This window comes from Moschus berezovskii, chromosome 9 (genome assembly GCF_049115385.1).
Source record: "Moschus berezovskii isolate FMDL1 chromosome 9, NW_MosBer_1.0, whole genome shotgun sequence".
In the NCBI taxonomy this organism is placed as follows: domain Eukaryota; kingdom Metazoa; phylum Chordata; class Mammalia; order Artiodactyla; family Moschidae; genus Moschus; species Moschus berezovskii.
This window is the reverse complement of record NC_142468.1, coordinates 65,866,335-65,890,964: the sequence shown is the minus strand read 5'-3', so window position 1 is coordinate 65,890,964 and position 24,630 is coordinate 65,866,335.

Below are 24,630 nucleotides of genomic sequence, written 5' to 3'. Positions count from 1 at the left end.
GGCTTTTCTTCTTCCATAGCACATAGAAGACAAGTCCTGTGAATCCAAATGTCTCACACTGCAGATTGTGTAGCCACAAGAAGGAAGAGTCCTCTATCCTTGAGTTGCCACATGGGAGAGAGATGCTCATCTTCCCACTTTAGATTTAGAGCAAGAGAAGAATTTGCTTTGTGCCTGAGCTGTTATACATTGTTAGATTTGTTTATTATAGCAATTTGAGTACTCTAACTAATGCAAGAATCTAAAAGTCAAATTGGTAATAATCTGTATATATAAATTAAGAAGTTTAAATGCTTATTTTTAACTGATACAACCACAATTTAACTTTCTAATTGTGCATTATTTTAAAAGGCTTACTGAATCAAATCAAGTATGATATTCAACTATTTCATGATTTCTTTTATAATGCCAGTGTTGTTAGTTAGTAAAAATCAACTCAGAGTCATAATAAATTGAGTCTGGACTGCTTGTTCCCACAGGGATGGTTAATTTGACTATTCTACTGTGGAACATTCTATGTGCATGTAGGAAAATATTATATGATTGGTTGGAATAATTTGATTACTGTATGTTCACCAACTGGAAAGTCTAGTCATAATATCCTTATTGTCTTCATTTTGTCCCTTGATAACCAATTCATGAAACCAATCAAGCTGAATCAAATCTTTCTGGAAGGCAAGAGTCTTGCAAACTGTCTCTGACACCATCTGCTGCACGAAGAAAGAAAATATGGTGCACTAATTGCTATGTTGTGAAATAGCCAAGGGACTGAATGGTGCTGGTTTTGGAGTCAGTGGATATTTGCAAAGTCTCAAATTCTGACAGATATTAGAGAGTTCATGGTGTCTGGCCCTAGAGAAATAGAACTTCTTTTCTGAAACTTGACTTGCTACCCTCTGCCATTGTGGTCACCCAGTAAAAGCGAAAGTGTTAGTTGCTCAGTTGTGTCCAACTCTTTGCGACCCCATGGACTGGATAGTCACCCAGACAAGAAAGCAAAGCATATTTCTCTTAAGCAATTATATACACCTTAAATTTTAAACTAAATGAATGTATGCTTACTGAAATTGTGCCCAAAGAATGCAGAATTGCATATTAAAAGATAAAGTATCCTTTATCCCTTCTTTGATTCTTTGCAGATGTGCTTTATGTGTGCTCAGTCATGTCTGATTCCTAGTGACCCTGTAGACTGCAGCCCACCAGGCTCCTCTGTCCATGGGATTTTCCAGGCAAGAAAACTGAAATGGATAGCCATTTCCTTCTCCCGGATCTTCCTGACCCAGGGATTGAACCTGGCCATTTTTGTAGTTAGCCACTACTAAAAATTATTTGTTTTTGGTCTCTACTTTTTGTTTTTGAATATTTTCACAAGAGTCTGATGACATTCATACTTTATTCATCTTTAGAAGTCACTGAAATATTGATTTGGAGCTCTGTGTTGGGAAGCAGTTTCTTTTGACAAGTGAGTTTAACTGTAGGGTGATTGCATCTGACATTTTTACTTTAGTAAACTTCAGTATCAATGTTTTGGAGAGTATTTCCCTCCTGAAGTCATTTGGGCCCCTGCCTAAAGAGTGTGATTCTGTACATCAGCCTTTTTGTGGTTGGACGAGGGGAAGGGGGCTATGGGCCCAGCATTCAGGATGCAGCTTTCTCTTTAATGCCTCTATTTCCAATCTTAAGTATAAACCCCTCTACCAAACCTAATGTTCTTGACGTCCCAAGTTTATCCTCTCAGTTCAATTTATCCAGCTTGGAGGATAAATGATCCAATCTAACCATTTCTGAAGTGGCCTGGACTGTAGGGTAGTTGCTGGTCTGCGTGGACGAAGGCAGAGTTCTAGAATTTTGACCTTAGTCCCCCTTTGCCTCATCTTCACTTTCTGTGGTACCTTGTGGCTCATGACATTACAAGTGGAGTGCGATAAGGAGTTTCTCCACCCAAACATCTCTGAAAATCATGTTTTGTGAACTTAAGAACTTGTAAATTGTTTTACATGATGTAATAAATATGGGCAAACATATGAACAAGAATGAAAAACATTTGGTTAAAGTGTAAACTATGTCATATATTCAGTTCAGTTCAGTTCAGTAGCTCAATCATGTCGGAATCTTTGTGACCCCGTGAACCACAGCACGTCAGGCCTCCCAGTCCATCACCAACACCCAGAGTCCACCCAAACCCATGTCCATCGAGTTGGTGATGCCATCCAACCATCTCAACTCTGTCGTCCCCTTCTCCATCCTCAATCTTTCCCAGCATTGACTCTTTTCCAATGAGTCAGCTCTTTGCATCAGGTGGCAAAAGTATTGGAGTTTCAGCTTCAACATCAGTCCTTCCAATGAACACCCAGGACTGATCTCCTTTAGGATGGACTGGTTGGATCTCCTTGCAGTCCAAGGGACTCTCAAGAGTCTTCTCCAACACCACAGTTCAAAAGCATCAATTCTTTGGCGATCAGCTTTCTTCACAGTCCAACTCTCACATCCATACATGACCACTGGAAAAACCATAGCCTTGACTAGATGAACCTTTGTTCATAAAGTAATGTCTCTACTTTTTAATATGCTATCTAGGTTGGTCATAACTTTCCTTCCAAGGAGTAAGCGTCTTTTAATTTCATGGCTGCAATCACCATCTACAGTGATTTTGGAGCCGCCCCCCCCCAAAAAAAAATCAGCCACTGTTTCCACTGTTTCCCCATCTATTTGCCATGAAGTGATGGGACCAGATGCCATGATTTAATTTTTCTGAATGTTGAGCTTTAAGCCAACTTTTTCACTTTCCTCTTTCACTTTTATCAAGAGGCTCTTTAGTTCTTCTTCACTTTCTGCCATAGGGTGGTATCATTTGCATATCTGAGGTTATTGATATTTCTCCCAGCAATCTTGATTCCAGCTTGTGCTTCTTACAGCCCAGCGTTTCTCATGATGTACTCTGCATGTAAGTTAAATAAGCAGGGTGACAATATACAGCCTTGATGTACTCCGTTTCCTGTTTGGAACCAGTCTGTAGTTCCATGTCCAGTTCTAACTGTTGCTTCCTGACCTGCATACAGGTTTCTCAGGAGGCAGGTCAGGTGGTCTAGTATTCCCATCTCTTTCAGAATTTTCCACAGTTTATGGTGATCCACACAGTCAAAGGCTTTGGCATAGTCAATAATGGAGAAATAGATATTTTTTGGAACTCTCTCGCATTTTCTGTGATCCAGCAGATGTTGGCAGTTTGATCCCTGGTTCCTCTGCCTTTTCTAAAACCATCTTGAACATCTGGAAGTTCACGGTTCACGTATTGCTGAAGCCTGGCTTGGAGAATTTTGAACATTACTAGCTTGTGAGATGAGTGCAATTGTGTGGTAGTTTGAGCATTCTTTGGCATTGCCTTTCATTGGGATTGGAATGAAAACTGACTTTTTCCAGTCCTGTGGCCACTGCTGAGTTTTCCAAATTTGCTGGCATATTGAATGCAGCACTATCACAGCATCATCTTACAGGATTTGAAAGAGCTCAACTGGAATTCCATCACCTCCACTAGCTTTGTTCGTAGTGATGCTCCCTAAGGCCTACTTGACTTCACATTCCAGGATGTCTGGCTCTAGGTGATTGATCACACTATCATGATTATCTGGGTCATGAAGATCTTTTCTGTTCAGTTCTTCTGTGTATTCTTGCCACCTCTTCTTAATATCTTCTGCTTCTGTTAAGTGTCTACCATTTCTGTCCTTTATTGAGCCCATCTTTGCATGAAATGTTCCCTTGGTAGCTCTAATTTTCTTGAAGAGATCTCTAGTCTTTCCCATTCTATTGTTTTCCTCTATTTCTTTGCATTGATTGCTGAGTGAGTTTTTCTTATCTCTGCTTGCTGTTCTTTGGAACTCTCCATTCAAATGGGTATCTTTCCTTTTCTCCTTTGCTTTTTGCTTCCCGTCTTCTCACAGCTATTTGTAAGGCCTCCTCAGACAGCCATTTTGCTTTTTTGCATTTCTTTTTCTTGGGGATGGTCTTGATTCCTGTCTCCTCTACAATGTCTCAAACCTCTGTCCATAGTTCATCAGGCACTCTGTCTATCCGATCTAGTCCCTTAAATCTATTTCTCACTTCCACTGTATAGTCATAAGGGATTTGATTTAGATCATACCTGAATGGTCTAGTGGTTTTCTCCACTTTCTTCAATTTCAGTCTGAATTTGGCAATGAGGGGTTCAAGATCTGAGTCACAGTCAACTCCCGGTCTTATTTTTGCTGACTATACAGAGCTTCTCCATCTTTCGCTGTAAAGAATATAATCAGTCTGATTTCGGTGTCGATCATCTGGTGATGTCCATGTGTACTCTTTTGTTGACCTTTTAAGGTGGACTTAGTTTTCAGTAAAGAAGTTACTCTGTGCAGACAAAGTAGAAAGAGCTCTAAGCTTGATAAAATATTTTTTTTCTAAATTTAGTTGTCACTTACTTGGAAAAAAGGACTAATTTGGGCAGTTGACTTATTAGCCTGTTCTTATTTTATGGATTATTTTATGGCTTTATTTTATGGATTTGGTACTAAGCAGTTTATGACCTGATTGCAGTGATTACTTGTTACTGCAATTCTGAATGAATTTTTTCAGAGTGATTTTAGTTGTTTCCTAGATTCTCTTCCTGCCCTTTCCCCTCATTAAGAAAAACTGGCAAATTTAGATGGTACGTACTGCTGCTGTCCTGCAGACCAAAGGGAGTGCTCGACAAGTTAGGAGAATGTTACCAAAATTCATATGAGATTAAGGAGAGCATAATAGCATTTATCTGCAAAGAGAACCTCTTTTGAGGCCCACTGTTTCCTGTCCTATTACACTGCTTTTTGTACTTTGTATTTTTTTGGTCTGGACTTCTAACTTAACTTCTTCTAGAAAAAGTGAATTGGGTCAAAGAATAGCAGAATGTTATTGCTTAATCTTATCACAAGATGTCCATCACTTTCAGATAAACAACTTGAGTCCTTTTGCGTGTTGTGTTAATTATCTAAATTAATATGAATATCATATTGACAAGTATAAATAGATGAGTAAGTAGTTTCTTGGTATCTCATGGGGATTTGTTTCAGCACCTTCACAGTTAGCAAAATCTGAAGATGTTCAAGTCCCTTATATAAAATGGTTGAATATGTGCATATAATGTACACACATCCTCCCATTTACTTAAATCATCTCTAGACTACTTATAATACTTAATGCAATGTAAATGTTATGTAAATGGTTGATGGAAGATGCCAAATTCAAGTTTTGCTTTGGGGAACTGTCTGGAAATTTTTTAGAAAATATTTTTAATCTGAAGTTGGTTGTATTTGTGTCGTGAAACCTACAGATGTGGAATGCCAACTCTACGTTTTAACTTAAAGTGGTGGGAGACAAAAACATAGACAGATATAGGTAGTTTTGGATTAAGAACTTGGAGTTCTTATATCCTATTCTCCTATTGCAATTTAAAAGGAGAGGAACTCCAGAATTTTCTAGTGGAATGGGGTGTTGTTAAAATATGAAGAACATGCATGTTATTATAAAGATTTGTAATTATTCCTTGATGGAAGCTAAGGGATTACATGTTTTTAATGAAGTGCAATTGTCAATGTGCAAAGCAATAAAATGAAAAAAGTTACAGAACAGAAAATTTAATATATATGATAATACACATAAATCTATTAGAGAAAGAAAGGCAGAATAATTATAATTCAGTACCCAGAGGGTGAATACAAATGGTAAAGTATTATGAAATAAAAAATTCATTTTGTAATTAGTTTAGCAGAATATAATTAGAAAAGAAGTTATTTTTAAAGGTTCTGATAACTTATAAAACATTTCATGGAAGAAAGGCAGGAAAAATTTTAATTATAAGTAGCTACCTATAAGGGGAAAAATCTTTTCTATGTCTTGAAATAACAATGATTAAATTTTTAATTAACTCATAGTTTCATTTTGAAAACCAATCACAACAATGTTTTGAATATTCTAAATATTCATGTAAAATGCAAAGATATGCTTAAAGCATTTATGATGTTCAAATAGTTTGAACACCAATAATTCTCTCAAAGGCTTTTTGGAACAGCAACATGAAATTAAATTTTTATTTTTCTCTTTGGGTTGTTATCAATTACTAGTATTTGTGAGAATTCTGATGGGTTCTTTGTCTGTATATGAATTTGATTGTTTTTAATTTATAAGAAAGTTTTTATTATGTAGCATTGCTATTTTCAGAGTAGGGCTATTGTGATTTTAAAAATATCTTAAAGAAATGAAGTAAAATACAACCATCAGAATCTATTCTTTCACTCTTTATATGTAGTGGGTACCTACAGAGGTCTTAAAGTCACTTAGCTGATCACTCAGACCGATATATGCACATGGTTTCTGAACCATCACAGAAGGGTGGTGCATACAATTTTGTACATTGAAACCCAATGTGACTGTATTTGGAGACCGTGCATGGCAAGCCACTCCAGTACTATTACCTAGAAAATCCCATGGATGGAGGAGCCTGGTAGGCTGTAGTCCATGGGGTCGCTAAGGGTCGGACACAACTGAGCGACTTCACTTTCATTTTTCACTTTCACACATTGGAGAAGGAAATTGTAACCTACTCCAGTGTTCTTGCCTGGAGAATCCCAGGGACGGGGGAGCCTGGCGGGCTTCCATCTATGGGGTCACACAGAGTTGGACACGACTGAAGTGACTTAGCAGCAGCAGCAGCTTTTAGGCAAGTAGTTAATGTTAAGTGACAAGGGTAGGATCCTAATCCTATAGGACTATTGTGATTATAAGAAAAAAGAGACACCAAAAATTATTTTCTCTCTTCCTCTCTCTCCCTCCATGTCTCTCTCCTTCCTCCTCCCTCTGTCTCTGTGCAAACAAGGAAGAGACCGGTGAGAAAGGCAACCGTCTATAAACAAGGAAGAGAGGTCTCACCAGAAACCTACCCTGAAGACACTCTAAAGCTACAGCCCCCAAAACTGTAAGAAAATAAGTTTCTCTTGTTTAAGCCACCCAGTCTGTGGTATTGTGTTATGGCAGCTTGAACAGACTAATACAGTAACCTACTGTTAGTAATACAGTAGCCTAATTTAATCATCTGGATTAAATTAAATATTTTGTGATCATATGTTTTAATGTCCTTGTGTAGGGAACTTGGTGATTAGACTGTAAATTCATTGGAGACCTAGGCCAAGAGACTAGACCTACACCAGTTCCTTATATGTGATGACTTTATTGTGAAGTTTCAGTTCAGTTCAGTTCAGTTCAGTCGCTCAGTCGTGTCCCACTCTCCGCGACCCCATGAATCACAGCACGCCAGGCCTCCCTGTCCATCACCAACTCCTGGAGTTCACTCAAATCCATGTCCACAGAGTTGGTGATGCCATCCAGCCATCTAATTCTCGGTCGTCCCCTTCTCCTCCCGCCCCCAACCCTTCCCAACATAAGAGTCTTTTCCAGTGAGTCAACTCGTCGCACGAGGTGGCCAAAGTATTGCAGTTTCAGCTTTAGCATCAGTCCTTCCAATGAACACCCAGGATCAATCTCCCTTAGAATGGACTGGTTGGATCTCCTTGCGGTACAAGGGACTCTCAAGAGTCTTCTCCAACACCACAGTTCAAACGCATCAATTCTTTGGCGATCAGCTTTCTTCACAGTCCAATTCTCACATCCATACATGACCACGGGAAAAACCATAGCCTTGACTAGACGGACCTTTGTTGGCAAAGTAATGTCTCTGCTTTTTAATATATTATCAAGGTTGATCATAACTTTCCTTCCAAGGAGTAAGCGTCTTTTAATTTCATGGCTGCAATCAGCATCTGCAGTGATTTTGGAGCCCAAAAAAATAAAGTCTGACACTGTTTCCACTGTTTTTCCATCTATTTCCCATGAAGTGATGGGACCAGATGCCATGATCTTTGTTTTCTGAATGTTGAGCTTCAAGCCAACCTTTTCACTCTCCTCTTTTACTTTCATCAAGAGGCTTTTGAGTTCCTCTTCACTTTCTGCCATAAGGGTAGTGTCATCTGCATATCTGAGATTATTGATATTTCTCCCAGCAATCTTGATTCCAGCTTGTGCTTCTTCCAGCCCAGCGTTCCTCATGATGTACTCTGCATATAAGTTAAATAAGCAAGGTGACAATATACAGCCTTGACGCACTCCCTTTCCTATTTGGAACCAGTCTGTTGTTCCATGTAAAGTTCTGACTGTTGCTTCCTGACCTGCATACAGGTTTCTCAAGAGGCAGGTCAGGTGGTCTGGTATTCCCATCTCTTTACTTTATTATAAACACCATGCAAATAGTCAGGGAAAATGACATAGTGATCAACTGAGCTGCCTCTTGTTTTTCTAAATTTTAATTTTATGTGAATTATTTGTTTTAATATATATTAATTCATAATATTTATAATTATTTCAAAGGAATGCTCATCATTTTATATCATATTTTTACAGATCAGTGTTTCTAATGGTTCAGATCAATGTGATCTGATTTTAATCTTAGTACTGGCCTGCCTATACAGATTTTTGTGCCTTTTTTTATCTCTGAAGAGGATTCACAATGAGTATAGGTATTTTAGTATATATAATTCTATGGGGAAGGTATGGGAATGGTATTAACTCCTTCCTTATATTAAATCTGTTTATTTGACCATTTTTTATTAAGAGGAAAGCAAAGCTTCACATAGTCTATTTCCCAGTACTTTTTTGATTGAGCTAAACAGTTGTTAGTAATCATGTGTTCATAAATTAAACTACTGCTCTTACCTCTTTTCCAGTTCATTGAAATGTTTATTTTTTATTCTTGACACTTAAGTCAGCTGAATTAGAATAGTTTTTAATTTGACTGACATACTCTCATAAAGAAAAAGTGTTTTGAGTACACATTTCATCTCAACTGCTATTTTCCAACTTTGCAAGGAATGAAAAAAATGATTTATTTTTACATCTTGTGACTGAAACAGAGTACTGCTGTCCTATAGCACTACACCTTTTATTCAAAACAATGTGGATGTAGAAAAATATGGACAGACTGGAGTTTAATTCCTGGCTCTGACACTGCCCCTTACTGTATTAGATTCTCTCTCTCTTTTTTTTTTGCTTTGGTTTCCTTATTGGTAAAATGTGTGTATAATAATTCATATCTTAAAAGGGTTTTTGAAAAGACTGTGTATAATTTTTATGTGCTATATTTAGCATAGTGATAGGCACATAGATATTGAAAGTTATTTCCCTAAATAATGAAAATTTGAAGAGCTTCTGTTAATTCACTACACTCAATGTTGCCAGAAGCTAGGTCTGAAGTCAGTGTGGATGTTTTTCCAGTGTCCTAGGTTTCCAGGTGGTGCTGAGATCAGTATTCAGGAAGTGGCTAATCTCCTATATTGTACTAGCTTTTCAGGATTTGTGAAAGGGTGAAATGAGGTAATGTATATCTGCCCAGCACTTTTCATAGCCCCTGAGATGCAGTAGGTGGTCACTGCATAGTGAATGGTAGCCAGTGACATTATTATCACCATTAATCACCACTTCAGGAATCAGTACTGTTCATTTCCCATTTTGATGTCTGAGCAGTGGCTCCGGGCAATGACACAGTGACTTGGGAATTGGATGCCTCTCTAATTCCAGGATTTTATTTGTAGGAGAGTCTACACTGAATCAAGCAGTAGTGTGAGGGGAGAGAGAGGGAAGCCTACTTGATATACTCTGCTATTATTTGATCTAATTTTTGACATGATTTAAAAGGTGAACACAGACAAATTATTTGAAGGGAGATAAATGAAAACTGCTGATCTCTTACAAGAATGTCTTAATCTTTTTTAGCACACTTGTTTGAAGCCAGGGAAAGATTTCAGTAATATACTAAAGTGACAGGATATCCTCTAGTGAGTAATGAGTGGTAGAATACATGGTAACATTTGAAAAATAAGAAATCCAGAGGCATTAGTCCAAGCAATTAGAAATATAGTTCATTTGTATAGAATTAAAAATAGAAATAGCTTACCTTGTTGAGTTTTTCATGATCCTGTATATAATTCAGATTCTTGAATATGTAGAGGTCTGCTGTATTTCTAGGTGTATGTATACATACTACAAAGGGCATACAATGTTTTCCTTAAACAACTGTTGCTTTTAATAAGGTTGTTAATGGATATGAGTAAATTACACAGAGAGAGAGAGCCCCAGTGAAATATCACATACGGCTGATTAATGTGATAAAAGTTACTGAATCATCACAGTAGTCATATTTGGTATTACAAAGAAACAAAAATTAGCACAGAAAATAGACTAAATAAATAATTATTAAATGAATAATTCCCTGGTAGATCAAAGCTTATATAACTTAAGTATAATTCCCTAGATGGGACAGGCTTCTATTTCATAGATGTATTACTATGTGCATGTATTTTTATATTAATTAGTCTGTCATGTGACATGAATAATAGGAAAGAGATTGAAAAAAAACTTAAAAAAATCCAGAAATAATATGGAACTATTAAATAGACTTCTCTTTGATTCCATATCACCAGACTTCACACTTATCTCCTGTACTTTGTATATTTTCATCCAGGCTTCTTGTGCCCACTTATCCCTAGTAGCTGACCTGTCTTCTTCAGGCAGTGTCTCCACTCTCCTCTTGCTTCAGCTATAAGCATCTTGGATATCTTGATTGTTAAGGCCATGCACTTAGTCCTCTTTTGAAAGGGTGGAAGAGTCTAAGAACTCCTTAGCATGTGATTACAACAGCATTGGCTTACTGTATTACACTTTGTCTTGTCAATGCTCTTGACATTTACGGAGTGACAATAAATAGTTTCAGGATTAATTTATACACAGAGGTTACCTAGGTGAAGAAAGAGAAGCAGAAAAAGCAGAAGGGTGTTTCTGTATCTGAAACAGCAGGGAAAGGATGTAGAATAGGCCATACACAGAATATTTTCTGTGGTGTTCTGAATGACAATGGCTGTGTAGCAGAGTGGATGGGACGGTACATGGGAAGAACAGCCTGGAGATCAGCCTAGATTACCAAGAATTGGGCAGGACCTTTCATCCCCTGTCCTCCCATTGATTCATTTCCAAAGTAGGTGATTTGGACCTGGTGCCTCTAAAGGACTATTTCATATCTTGTTTTCTAACAATGTGACAAATGATAGACTTGATATTGTTTCCATTAAATTATAGGTGGTACTCTTTTGATTAACTTTCTAATGCTTTGAAGGAGAGAGAGAGAGAATTCCACATGTCACATGATAAATTAATGTTTCACCAAATTGAGATTAATATTTAAGGGAGCAGTACGATTTCATGTATCAGAGCTATTTTTAATTTATGTTGTATAAAATATCCAAAAAACCTTGACAAGAAAAAATTAGTCACTTAACTGGAATTATAAGTTCCAAATGAGTAATTAATAGTATTGATTTTTAAAAGGTATCAGAAATAGTTGATACTAGAGAGCTAGAAGTAGCAATTCTAGGATATTTATTATTATTTAAAACTTTTATTAGGGAATTACTCTAATTTTGATCTTTGGGTTTTAGGAAATTTTTAGAAAAGTGAGAGTCAAAATATATGTGAAATATAATAAGGCACATTTTGAAAAAGTATTCTAAAAGAGTCAATATCAAGATTATTTTAGTAGGATAGAAAAGATCCATACTGTTTTCAAGCATTTGAAAGGGAATTGTAAAAAGGATTGTATTCAATTATGCTTTATCTCTACTGGGGATTGAAGGAGAAGCAGGGGGCTTAATTTGCAGCAAGAGGAAGCATTCATTTAGAGATTCTTTTTTGGGTCTAAATTGTGATTAAACATTATAACAGTCAACTGAGAACTGTTAGGAGTTCCTACTTATTTATTTTTTTAAAGAGTGAATAGAGACAAACTTCCATCCTTTTTCATGTGAATATACATTCTTATTTCATGATTCTTTGATAATCGTATATGGTCTCTTGCATTTCTACAGAGTTAAAAGCAGTAAGGGCTTCCCTGGTGGCTCAGAGGTTAAAGCGTCTGCCTCCAATGTGGGAGACCCGGGTTCAATCCCTGGGTTGGGAAGATCTCCTGGAGAAGGAAACGGTAACCCACTCCAGTATTCTTGCCTGGAGAATCCCATGGACGGAGAAGCCTGGTAGGCTACAGTCCACCGGGTTGCAAAGAGTCGGACACGACTGAACGACGGAACGAAAAGCAGTAAGGGGAGATATATTTGCTGGAAGACTTTTTCCCTCCAAACATATTATTCTTAAGATAAAACCCATGATACATTACTTTGATAGCTAAACAAGCCTGTGAAAACTCACGCTAAAAAGAAATGTGCGAGGCGAGGTAAAGGCCATTTTAATTCTTTTTTTTTTTTTGCCTTTCTCCTTTCTCTTTAGTCACGGGTAAATGTAGAATTCCCTTGAGAAGTTGCCATGAAGTTGTGTGGGCTGCTACTTTCTCTGGCAGCATAGTCCATGGCCTGCCAATGCCTCTGAAGGGAGACAGACTGGACTTGTGGCACTTTTCAGGTTTGTTTCTTAAACTCACTTCATGGATAAACAGCTTCAGTGAGCTTTTCAAGTGATTCCCAGGAGGTAGAGCACCTCCCTACTGTTCTACATTAGAGAAGAATTTAACAGACACTTAAAAGTATTTCACAGTCTCAGAATGGAAACATAAAATAAATTCAAGTAGTTGGATTTTTGCCAAGTCCTTCAGAGAAAATTCAAAAAGACTCTTTTTTTTTTTTTTCTGGTGGGCATATATTGAAATTTCCTTTTAGATTACGGTTAAACAGATCTGTGGCTTACATCTTTCCAACTTCAGACCTAGGAAATTATTGTCCTCACAGAGTGTTTTTCTGCTATTAACTGAGCCCAGAGTTGGGAACCAATTAATAGATGCATGTGTGCTGTGTGTGTGTGAGTGTGCAAGCGCGTGCACACGTGTTGTTCTACCCTTGTACCAATCAGAGAGCTATAGTAGCTTAAAAAGAAGGACAAGAAGATAATAATTAAATATTTGGAAATTAAAATGAAGTCCTGGAAAAATGGAAGCCATCATGATTTTGGCAGCAGGTCCTAGAGATATGAGATTCTAATTCTGGTTCTGCAGTTTATGTTCCACGTTGCAAATCCTTGAGCAAATTGCTGAATTTTCCAGTCTCAGTTACTTCATCCATAAATAAGGAATAATAAAAATGACTATCTCATAGAGTTGTTATAAGAATTAAATCAGGCAATGGATACAAAATAAATATTACATAGTAAACATTCAATATGTTAGCTGTGTTTGCTAATGTTGAGGGGAAAAGGTCGAAGAAAACCACAAATGACAAAAATCTGTGGCTGAATTACCTGGTTTCAAGACGTTTGTGAGCTCAGCCTTCTGCAGAACAGGCTGGATAAATGCTACTCATTGGTAGGATAGGTGTTTGCTTCTGTGTACTTCGTCTGCTCCCAGAGGGCTCTTGTTCTAGAGTTGTTGCTATGCAGTGCACCTGGTGCTCCTGTTGGCAGTCTCTTGAGAATGCGGGTTTAGGTCTAGGGCCTTGCCAGATCAAGTGTGACAAAGTCTCCTGTCCCCATGAATATGTAACACACAAGGGTTTCCAGCTGCTTCCATGCCATTTACTTCTGGCTCCATCCCTGTGAGCTAAGTGGGTAATTAACATGGATTTTATAGCCACCTTAGGAAAGAAAAGGAACTAACCAAGCAAATATGAATGCGATGGAGAATTTAATCATCTGCTGCTTCCTTCTCAGCAACCTACATGTATTGCACTAATATTTTTCAGTTCCTAAAGTTCACCTGTGATGGAATTCTCATTTTTTCTGTTTTAAATAATCATTTACCCCAAAAGAAGTTTTCTTATTAGCAATAGCAAAAATACACAAACTTGTCAGTTGTTTATCTTGATTTTTATTCTCTTTATTTAAACAGTTGTAGTTGGAAAAGAAAATAGGAACTGTCAAGTCTTGGGTTTCTAGGTATCAAGCTGCATAAAGGATTCTCTTTGACCTTTTGGTAAATTTAACATAAAGTGCCAGTATTCAACTAATTATGTTATTAAATGGCCACCACTCCTTGCTCTCTCTGCATTCCTGCACATTAGCATTACCTGGCATTTTGATTCATGTGCACTCTGTAGAAGTAACAATAATAAGCAACATTTATTGGGTGCCTCCTATATGCCAGACTGTTTCCTAAACCCTTGTAGAAGACATCAGGAGAAGCAAGACAAAATAAATCTGCATGCTTTCTGATATTCCTTAGAGTGAATGCTCAGTGACTCACTTTATCTTTTGGGTAGAGGGACCAGACTTGTGAACTGACTTCTGGTAAGGTGCGAACACCCCTGGTCTGCATGTATGTTGAGGTTGTTTTGAAAACAAGGCACCGGTTTATCATATCAGTCAATTATTTTTTTAAGTGACTAGGTCCTTAGTGGCTAATTTTAAATCTTGCTCAAGTTTCTTGTCTCTTCCATATTGGGGTTCCTGTTTTAGGCCACTGGAAAAGACTGATGCTGGGAAGGATTGGGGGCAGGAGGAGAAGGGGATGACAGAGAATGAGATGGCTGGATGGCATCACCTACTCGATGGACATGAGTTTGAGTGAACTCCGGGAGTTGGTGATGGACAGGGAGGCCTGGCTTCATGGGGTCGCAAAGAGTCAGACACGACTGAGCGACTGAACTGAACTGAACATAGGTTAATATAATTATTAGTTTAATTAATTTACATTTTGAAAATCTGTCTCATTAAATAGGTAAAATATATTTCAAAGGCCAATGGAAAGTGACTTTAAGAGTGTCTGAAGTTTCCTTTAATTAGGACAATTATCTATAGTCCTAAAATCAGAGGAAAAGACAATACTTAGCAAGCATATGTAGTTTTTAGATTTTTAAACTTTATTTTTGTCAGTTAATATGAACAAAACACCATTATAGAATCCAAACAAGGGTTGAGGTATTTCTTCTCATTCCTAATCCCATTTAAAATTCTGTTGTTTAATCCCTTTTAAAGATATCTCTTCAAGGACCTCTATTTTATCCTTCATTACCTTCATACACTCATTGGATGGTTTATGATCATTCTGAGCTGCTGCCTCTACAATCTGAATTCTATTTGAAGATGATTTTATCCAAACCTAGTTTCATGAAAACACTGTCCTGAAAACTACCTATGTAGGAGACTATAATAGCCATACCTTAATTTGAGTAGACACAAAAATTCTTCTTTTCATGTGCTTTTTGGAGCATCTTCCTATACTAGAAAATAAACTCTGCGTGAGTAGGGTTCATATTCCATGCTTCATTTCCCTGCAGTGATATGAATAGGCAACCAGCAGATTATGCTCATTGTCTCATCTTCAGCACAGCCTCTGAAAAAACAACCTGTGTGACTTTGTTACATATACACAATAGTAGATATTTAATTTTCTTTGTTTTCTATTTCCCAAAATATGGTGTGGATCTCAAATAATATTCAGCAAAGAAAATAGATTTATGTAGAGTACAACAGCTAGGTAAATGGATAGGAATACCACAATGATAATTATTTAAATTCTCTAAAGTATGAGGGAGGGAGGAATAGAGTGAAAAAGAATAAAATGTTCAAATAATGTATATAAAATGTAGTATTAATTTTGAATTTTATACTATATGAAAAAAATCTGATTAGCAAATGGTAACAATAAGCCTTCTTCATTTCAGAAAAACAGAAAGAAAATGTTACAGTTTATTTAAAGTATCTACCAGGTCTAAATTATTTCATATTATGGATTTGGTTGGTCCAGATCAAGAGAGTAAGAGTTACTTGAATTTATTTTTAAATGACATATAGAATAAAAGGAAGATAAAAACTTCTTTGGCATGTTAGATGCTGTTATAGATACTATATCCATTCATGCTTACAATTCCAAGAGCATTTTAAATTATGTAAAGTGTGAAACTTTGAACCTAATTTGTTATATTTCCAAATTCCCACAAGATGGCAGAATTTCAGAGCATTTTAAAATATGTGCCTGGATAGGTAGCTAGAATTATTTTAAATCTTGTAACTAGGTTAAGCAGAAATCCTGTTTTCTGATCACTGATGCAAATAATGCTCACACAGAGCAGGGTCCAAGTCTTCCTCTTGTTATTTACAGCTTCTACTAAACCGAAGTAATGAAACAATGGATTGCATGGGATTTACAATATTCCTCAGGCAGAGAACCACTTGTTTTATAACTCTAATTTGAGGTTATTCATAATCACTCAGGAAGGTACTGCCTCATTTGTGGGTTTCGTTTATTTTATTCATGAGGGTCAGAGATAAGCTGCGATGGAGTCTAACAGATGGAACTCTACATTTTGATATATCAGAGGTTCCGGTCACATGGCTCTGTAGAGTGAGGAGTGAGGAGCAGTCAGTTCTGTCCTTCACCAGGCTTGCCCCTATAGATACTTAAACGATTAGATTCTACTTGATAAGGATTTGATATGCTCTCAATGATTGGCAACCCACTCCAGTGTTCTTGCCTGGAGAATCCCAAGGACAGCGGAGCCTGGTGGGCTGCCGTCTATGGGGTCGCACAGAGTCGGACACGACTGAAGCGACTTAGCAGCAGCAATGGCTTCCCTTGTGGCTCAGTGGTAAAGAATATGCCTGCAATGCAGAAGATGTGGGTTCGAACCCCTGGAGAAGGAAATGGTAACCCACTCCAGTATTCTAGTCTGGAAAAGCTCACAGGCAGAGGAGACTGGCGGGCTACCATCCTCGGGGTCACAAAAGAGTCGGACATGACTTAGCGACTAAACAACAGCAACAACAATGCTCTTGAAGGTGCACACTTGTTAAAACCCTTGGGAAAGCACACTCCAGTTCTTCCTTTACTCCTTCCCTCCCTCTCCCTTTCTCGCCTCCTCTCTCTCCTCTTTCTTTCTCTTTCATGCAAGAATTACTGCAGCTGATAGTCGCTCGCCCAGGACAAACCGCTAAGAAACCATTATGCTTCTACAGCTTATGAAAGGAGACGGTGTTATTAGAGCCACATTGGATTGAGCTGCTTTTGACTTATAGTCTAACAGACAGAGCTTTGAAGCTAACACCCATTTTAAATTTTGCCCGAGTTTACATTTGTCTTCTTTTTGTCATCATAGATGGTGCTTTTATATTAAGTTTTTGCCTATCTTTATTTATGGCTAGGGTCATCTGGGGATAAATGACATTTCTTATTTGAAGTCACCTTTCAGAATTAAAGTGTTAGAAGCTAAATTAGACTGTTAAACAGTTCCTTCATTTGATAAGTAAGATATACATAATTTTGAAAATCATTATATCTAAGTGATAATCTGGGTGCTAAGATTATAATTCAGCCTGAATTCACCTGGAATGTACCCAGTGCTAATGGGAGGCTGTTTATATTACAAGATGCGAAAACTCATGAGAAAAAAGGTACTGACTTACTAATAGCAAGTCTCTCTCAAATGATGATGAAGAATGTGTTTCCTCATAATGTTAGAACTGTTTATAGGATTCATTTTTTAGATGTTAGGTGGGGTATCTGAACCTGGGAAGTGATTGCCTTAGGTGGTTAGGTGGAGGCTTGTGTTTATAACTGATATACACTTGAGAGGAAGTTTATTTATGTGAGCTGAATTTGAGCTGTTTCACATATTATTCCCAAAATGCTTATAGGCACCATGAAGTCAATATTTCTTAAGATTCTACAAACCAAATTGTTTTGGGCTCCCCAACCACCACATGGAGACACAGCCACTGAAAAGGGTTCTGCAACATCAATAACAAATAGCAGCTTTGAAGCTGCCTAGCTGCATAAAAATAATGCCAAAATAAGTGTCACCTCGAGGGGATACAAGACTCTTCTGTAGTCTGCTTTCCCATCTCTGGTGTGCAGACTGACTGACACTGCTCCCGTTCTACCTCAACATGAACTTGAAAAAAAATTCAAGGTGATTCTGTTTGTAACAGAGAGCTCTTGGTATGGAATGATTTTCTTCTGGGAAGAAAAAAAAAGCTCCTGAATATAAAAGATTTCTGTCAGTTCTTTTCATTTTGAGTTTTGGAAAAACAGTTAGCAACATAGGAAGTTAACCCCACTTAGAAATAGTTCAGAGATAATCTTTTTATCCTACTCCCTACCCTAATGATTACATTTGAAAATAAGAAACTCAGTTGCAGAGAACTGAATCAACAGTTCTAGTTTAAATGTAATGAGATTTACTGCTGCTGCTGCTAAATCACTTCAGTCGTGTCCGACTGTGTGCGATCCCATAGACGGCAGCCCACCAGGCTCCCCTGTCCCTGGGATTCTCCAGACAAGAACACTGGAGTGGGTTGCCATTTCCTTCTCCAATGCATGAAAGGGAAAAGGGAAAGTGAAGTCGCTCAGTCGTGTCCGACTCTTAGCGACCCCATGGACTGCAGCCTACTAGACTCCTCCGTTCATGGGATTTTCCAGGCAAGAGTACTGGAGTGGGTTGCCAGTGCCTTCTTCAACGAGATTTACTACTGAATATTAAATAGCTTATAGATTTATTGTGAAGAACAGATTCCCAAAGGCACGCCACAGAAATGGGCTGCAAAGTTGCTGCTGCTACTGCTTCTATCAAATGGTTTCCTGTCATCTCTACTACAGTCCACCCCAGCAAATGAATGCATTGCACTTGCCTTTCTCCATCTTACCTCAGTTTAGAAATCAAGTCTCTATAAGTGTGCCTAATGGAAAACAGTAGCTGCAAGGAAGTTGGGCATATTTTTCATAGTGAAAATTATGGCAATAAAAATAACTGAATTTTTATGATTAATTTTATTATTATCTGGGTTAAATGTAGCCCTTGGAATGCTAAATTAAATAATGCACAAATATTTACTCAAAATGTGTTTGATGAATTTTTTTATACCTACCTTCTTTTAGCTTTATCTTTTTATACAATGTGGCAGAATATTGTATGCAGTTCTGGTCCTAATATTTAATAAAAGGCAAGCAAAGCTTATAACTAAAAATAAGCTGAAAAGAATAGAATGGTTTCAGATAAGGTTGATAACATACCTAGCATTTTAGATTGTTGTGAAGATTAGAGATAGCTAGCTACCTACTCTAGTACTTAGCACAACACCATAAAGTATTTTTTATTGCTACTTTGTTAGAGGCAGAATACCAATTAGGTGGAGAATTGATGCAACCCATGTGACAAAGCTCATCTCCTGATACATGTGTGTAATCCTTGTAGCATTCCTCATATTCTGATATATGTGAGCCACATACAGACTTTCAAGTCTAGCATTTCATACATTCTTAATATTACCTTGTCCTTAATCAGTTGCACTACAAATCTTTTCATCTCCCCCACACTCCTCATTCCAGCCCACAGACTGCTCACATTATCATTTTTATCGTGAGAGTCCACCATCAGGTATCTGCAATGGCTTCATAGTGTGCTTACAAGTTTTTTTAAGTGCAATTCCATTTCACCAAAAATTTAGTCTTACTTGTAGAGATGGGGGCAGAGAGGATGGAAAAGGGCTGGGAGAAAATGAAGATGGATAGGAAAGGTGCAGAGTTAAAAATATAGGTAAAAGACAAGGTGGATAGTAGTAGATAGATAAGTGGATATTTAGATGATAACTAGACAGATAAATCGTTGTTCTTTAGTTGCTACATTGTGTCCAACTCTTTTGTGACTACATGAACTATATAGCCTGCCAGGTTCCTCTGTCCATGGGATTTCCCACCCAAGATTACTGGAGTGAGATACTCCCTTTTCCCTCCCCAGTAGGTCTTCTTTTTGGGTCATCCCAAAAAAGATGTCCTTTTCATTATAGGAGACTGGAATGCAAAAGTTGGAAGTCAAGAAACACCTGGAGTAACAGGAAAATTTGGCCTTGGAGTACACAATGAAGCAGGGCAAAGGCTAATAGAGTTCTGCCAAGAGAACGCACTGGTCATAGCAAACACCCTCTTCCAATAACGCAAGAGAATACTCTATACATGGACATCACCAGATGGTCGACACAGAAATCAGATAGATTATATTCTTTGCAGCCAAAGATGGAGAAACTCTATACAGTCAGCAAAAACAAGACTGGGAACTGACTTTGGCTCAGATCGTGAACTCCTTATTGCCAAATTCAGACTGACATTGAAGAAAGTGGAGAAAACCACTATATCATTCAGGTATGACCTAAATCAAATCCCTTATGACTATTCAGTGGAAGTGAGAAATGGATTTAAGGGACTAGACTGATAGATAGAGTGCCTGATGAACTATGGGTGGAGGTTCATGACATTGTACAGGAGACAGGAACCAAGACCATCCCCAAGAAAAAGAAATGCAAAAAAGCAAAATGGCTGTCTTAGGAGGCCTTACAAATAGCTGTGAAAAGATGGAAAGTGAAAAGCGAAGGAGAAAAGGAAAGCTATTCCCATTTAAATGCAGAGTTCCAAAGAAGAGCAAGGAGAGATAAGCCTTCCCCAGTGATCAACGCAAAGAAATAGATGAAAACAATAGAATGGGAAAGACTAGAGATCTCTTCAAGAAAATTAGAGATACCAAGGGAACATTTCATACAAAGATGAGCTCAATAAAGGATAGAAATGGTAGGGACCTAACATAAGCAGAAGATATTAAGAAGAGGTGGCAAGAACTGTACAAAAAAGATCTTCACGACCCAGATAATCACCATGGTGTGATCACTTACCTAGAGCAAGACATCCTGGAATGTGAAGTCAAGTGGGCCTTAGGAAGCATCACTACGAACAAAGCTAGTGGAGGTGATGGAATTCCAGCTGAGCTATTTCAAATCCTGAAAGATGATACTGTGAAAGTGCTGCACTCAATATGCCAGCAAATTTGGAAAACTCAGCAGTGGCCACAGGACTGGAAAAGTTCAGTTTGCATTCCAATCCCAAAGAAAGGCAATGCCAAAAAATGCTCAAACTACCGTGTGATTGCACTCATCTCACATGCTAGTAAAGTAATGCTCAAAATTCTCCAAGCCAGGCTTCAGCAATATGTGAACCGTGAACTTCCAGATGTTCAAGCAGGTTTTAGAAAAGGCAGAGGAATCAGAGATCAAATTGCCACATCAGCTGGATCATCAAAAAAGCAAGAGAGTTCCAGTAAAACATCTATTTCTGCTTTATTGACTATGCCAAAGCCTTTGACTGTGTGGATCACCATAAACTGTGGAACATTCTGAAAGAGATGGGAATACCAGACCACCTGACCTGCCTCTTGAGAAACCTGTATGCAGGTCAGGAAGCAACAGTTAGAACTGGACATGGAACAACAGACTGATTCCAAATAGGAAAAGGAGTATGTTAAGCCTGTATATTGTCACCCTGCTTATTTAACTTATATGCAGAGTACATCATGAGAAATGCTGGGCTGGAAGAAGCACAAGCTGGAATCATGATTGCCGGGAGAAATATCAACAACCTCAGATATACAAATGACACCACCCTATGGCAGAAAGTGAGGAAGAACCAAAGAGCCTCGTGATGAAAGTGAAAGAGGGGAGTGAAAAAGTTGGCTTGAAGCTCAACATTCAAAAAACAAAGATCATGGCATCTGGTCCCATCACTGCATGGGAAATAGATGGTGAAACAGTGGAAACAGTGGCTGACTTTATTTTTCTGGGCTGCAAAATCCCTGCAGATGGTGACTGCAGCCATAAAATTAAAATACACTTGCTCCTTGGAAGGAAAGTTATGACCAACTTAGACATCATATTAAAAATCAGATACATCACTTTGCCAACAAAGGTCTGTCTAGTCAAGGCTTTGGTTTTTCCAGTGGTCATGTATGGGTGTGAGTGTTGGACTATAAAGAAGGCTGAGCGCTGAAGAATTGATGCTTTTGAACTGTGGTGTTGAAGACTCTTGAGAGTCCCTTGGATGGCAAGAAGATCCAACCAGTCCATCCTAAAGGAGATCTGTCCTGGGTGTTCATTGGAGGGACTGATGTTGAAGCTGAAATTCCAATACTTTGGCCACCTGATGAGAAGAGCTGTCTCATTTGAAAAGACCCTGAGCTGGGACTAGATTGAGGGTAGGAGGAGAAGGGGATAACAGAGGATGAGTTGGTTGGATCATCACCCACTCGATGGACATGGGTTTGGGTGGACTCCGGAAGTTTGTAATGGACAGGGAGGCTTGGCGTGCTGCTATTCATGGGGTTGCAAAGATTTGGACACGACTGATAGACTGAACAGAACTGAACTGAACTGAGTCGGTCTTCTTGATCCAGGGATCGAACCCAAGTCTGCTGTACTGCAGTCAGATTCTGTACTGCTGAGCCACGGGAGTAATAGGTGAAATTAATTAGAGAGGATAGGAGCTGAAGGTTAGGACAGCAGTGTGGGGAAGTAGAGTCTGTATCATATAGCGTGAACAGATCTTTCAGCGAGGGTTGGGAGACCTAGGTTCTGTATTTGTAACCTAAGTCTGTAAGTCTCTCTCTGCTGTAATACAAACTGCTTGGTTCATGTGATCTAATGCCACATGATTCTAGATGAAGAAGGGCTATATATTTTGAAGACACATTTATAAGCACTGTGCCCTGGTAAAATGTCTAAGAGTTGAGGAAGAACTTCTGTAGGATGCTTTTTGGTTTTGTTTTTCTCTCATTCTTCCCTCCCTTCCTCTTTTTCTTCCTTGCTTCCATTTTCTTTTGTTGTAACTTTTGCATTACCACTATATTGCCATTATACTTTCTCAAAGAAATCAATATTTATTTTTTCTGAATAGGAAAATAACATGTTTGTTACAACAATAAACACTAAGAATAAAAAGAAACCCCTATTTTCACACTGGGCAATTATGTTGTTTCTGATTTTTTTGTTATTATTACATTAGACATTTAGACATGTCAGTGGTCATTTCTTTTAGATGAATTTTTAGAAATGAAATTATTGAGGAAGAATGTACATATTTTAAGGGTTTGATCACGTATTTCCTTTTCTGTCTCCCTCCATCCCTCCCTCCAGTAAGTATAGGTATAAGAATACTTTTTTATGCCCACCCACTGGATTTATTGATCTTTTAAATGTTTTCTGATTATTGGGTGAAAATAGCATCTAATGGATGTGTTAATTTGCATTTCATTTGTTAATAGTGAATCTGAAAAATATTTTCTTACAGTTTTGGCCGTTTGTAGCAGGCAATATTACTACCATAGCTTATTACATTCTTTTTTAAGAAATACCATTATCAACTCCTTTGTAGCAAAAGTGGTGAGTCCATGCTAAGTAAGTTCCTGTGTGTATACTATTTTACGTGAAGAAGAGAAAAACTTTTAATTGTGTTGCTTGGTAGCAACCTCTAAGATAAAAAGGATTCTGAATCTATGCTTTATCTCTTTATGCAAAATTGATCTAATTTTAGATTTTCTGATTTACTCTGTTTGGCTAGATAGGGGCGCTATAACGGAAATAACTGTCGCCTATTTCTAGTGTGATATTTCTAGTGATCTTACCATTTTCATTTGCCATAGCTCTATTTTCCAGCATCAGTTACTCTTGGGCAACTTTTCTTTTCCATATTTGCTGAAGTAGGGTCTCACCTGCTTTAATAGGACTGTATTTATTAGGGAGTTCTCTATGGATAATGTTAGAGAGTGACATGGGTTGTTGCCCAAATAACAGTAGCATTCACTTTAGAATTATCTTTCAATAAAAGCCTCACAGTGCTTTAGTGACATTAACTGATGGGTGTCTTTATTATCCAACCCCCGCTTTTTAAATAGAACTGGGCTCTTAATGTTTAGAACAAAATAGGCAAGAGTAAGTCAAACATTTTCCATAATATTGTTGAAATGAGTGAGGAAAGGATCAGGACCTCTGTCAGTTTCTTGTTTAATCTCAGATTTCTGATTTTCATTTAAAACCATCTTTCTTTCACTGATGAGTTCTGCTTGCACAGTCGGCTAATGTGTGACTAATATAGTAACTTCTTCCCCAGTGGAGAGAACAAGATCATTTGGAAGAGATTCAATTCCAAAGCTTCTCTTATCAGGTATGCTTTATTAGCTTTGGTGTCTGGGTATACACAGTGTGCTTTATTCCTGCTGCAAGTGGAATTATTTGCTAGCAGAGGAAAGCATTCTTTACCCTTGAGAAACCTTCAAAATGAGCAAAAATTGCTGTGATGCAAACTCTGGGAAGCAATTTTTGTAAGCCTTTGAGCCACTGGCATTGCTATTTCAAACAATTTAGTGTCTGTCCTTCCTATTTCATCACATTTTTTATCTGCCTTGTTATATCAGAAGAATTATTTTGTTTGCTCTAGTAGGCATAGGAATATGATCTGAAGAGAAAATCAAGATGCCAAGGCAATGTAATCTAGCAAGTGAGGACACTGTTGGAATTTTAGGAACATTCCAAAGGAAAAGATCCATTGGTTAAGCTTGTCTTCTTTTCATCCTTTTCTTTTAGTCATTTCTCTAGCAACCTATTGACTAATGTTCTTGGATGGTTAATCCAAGTAACCATCATCCCACACTATTATTCTACAATGAATCACTTGCACACTTTACAGAAGCATATGTGGTTTAAGGGCAGCATTCTATGTATGTTAAATAGTATTGTGTTTAATTAATTGAACTGAGTTTAAAAAAATCCCTAAAGATTCCT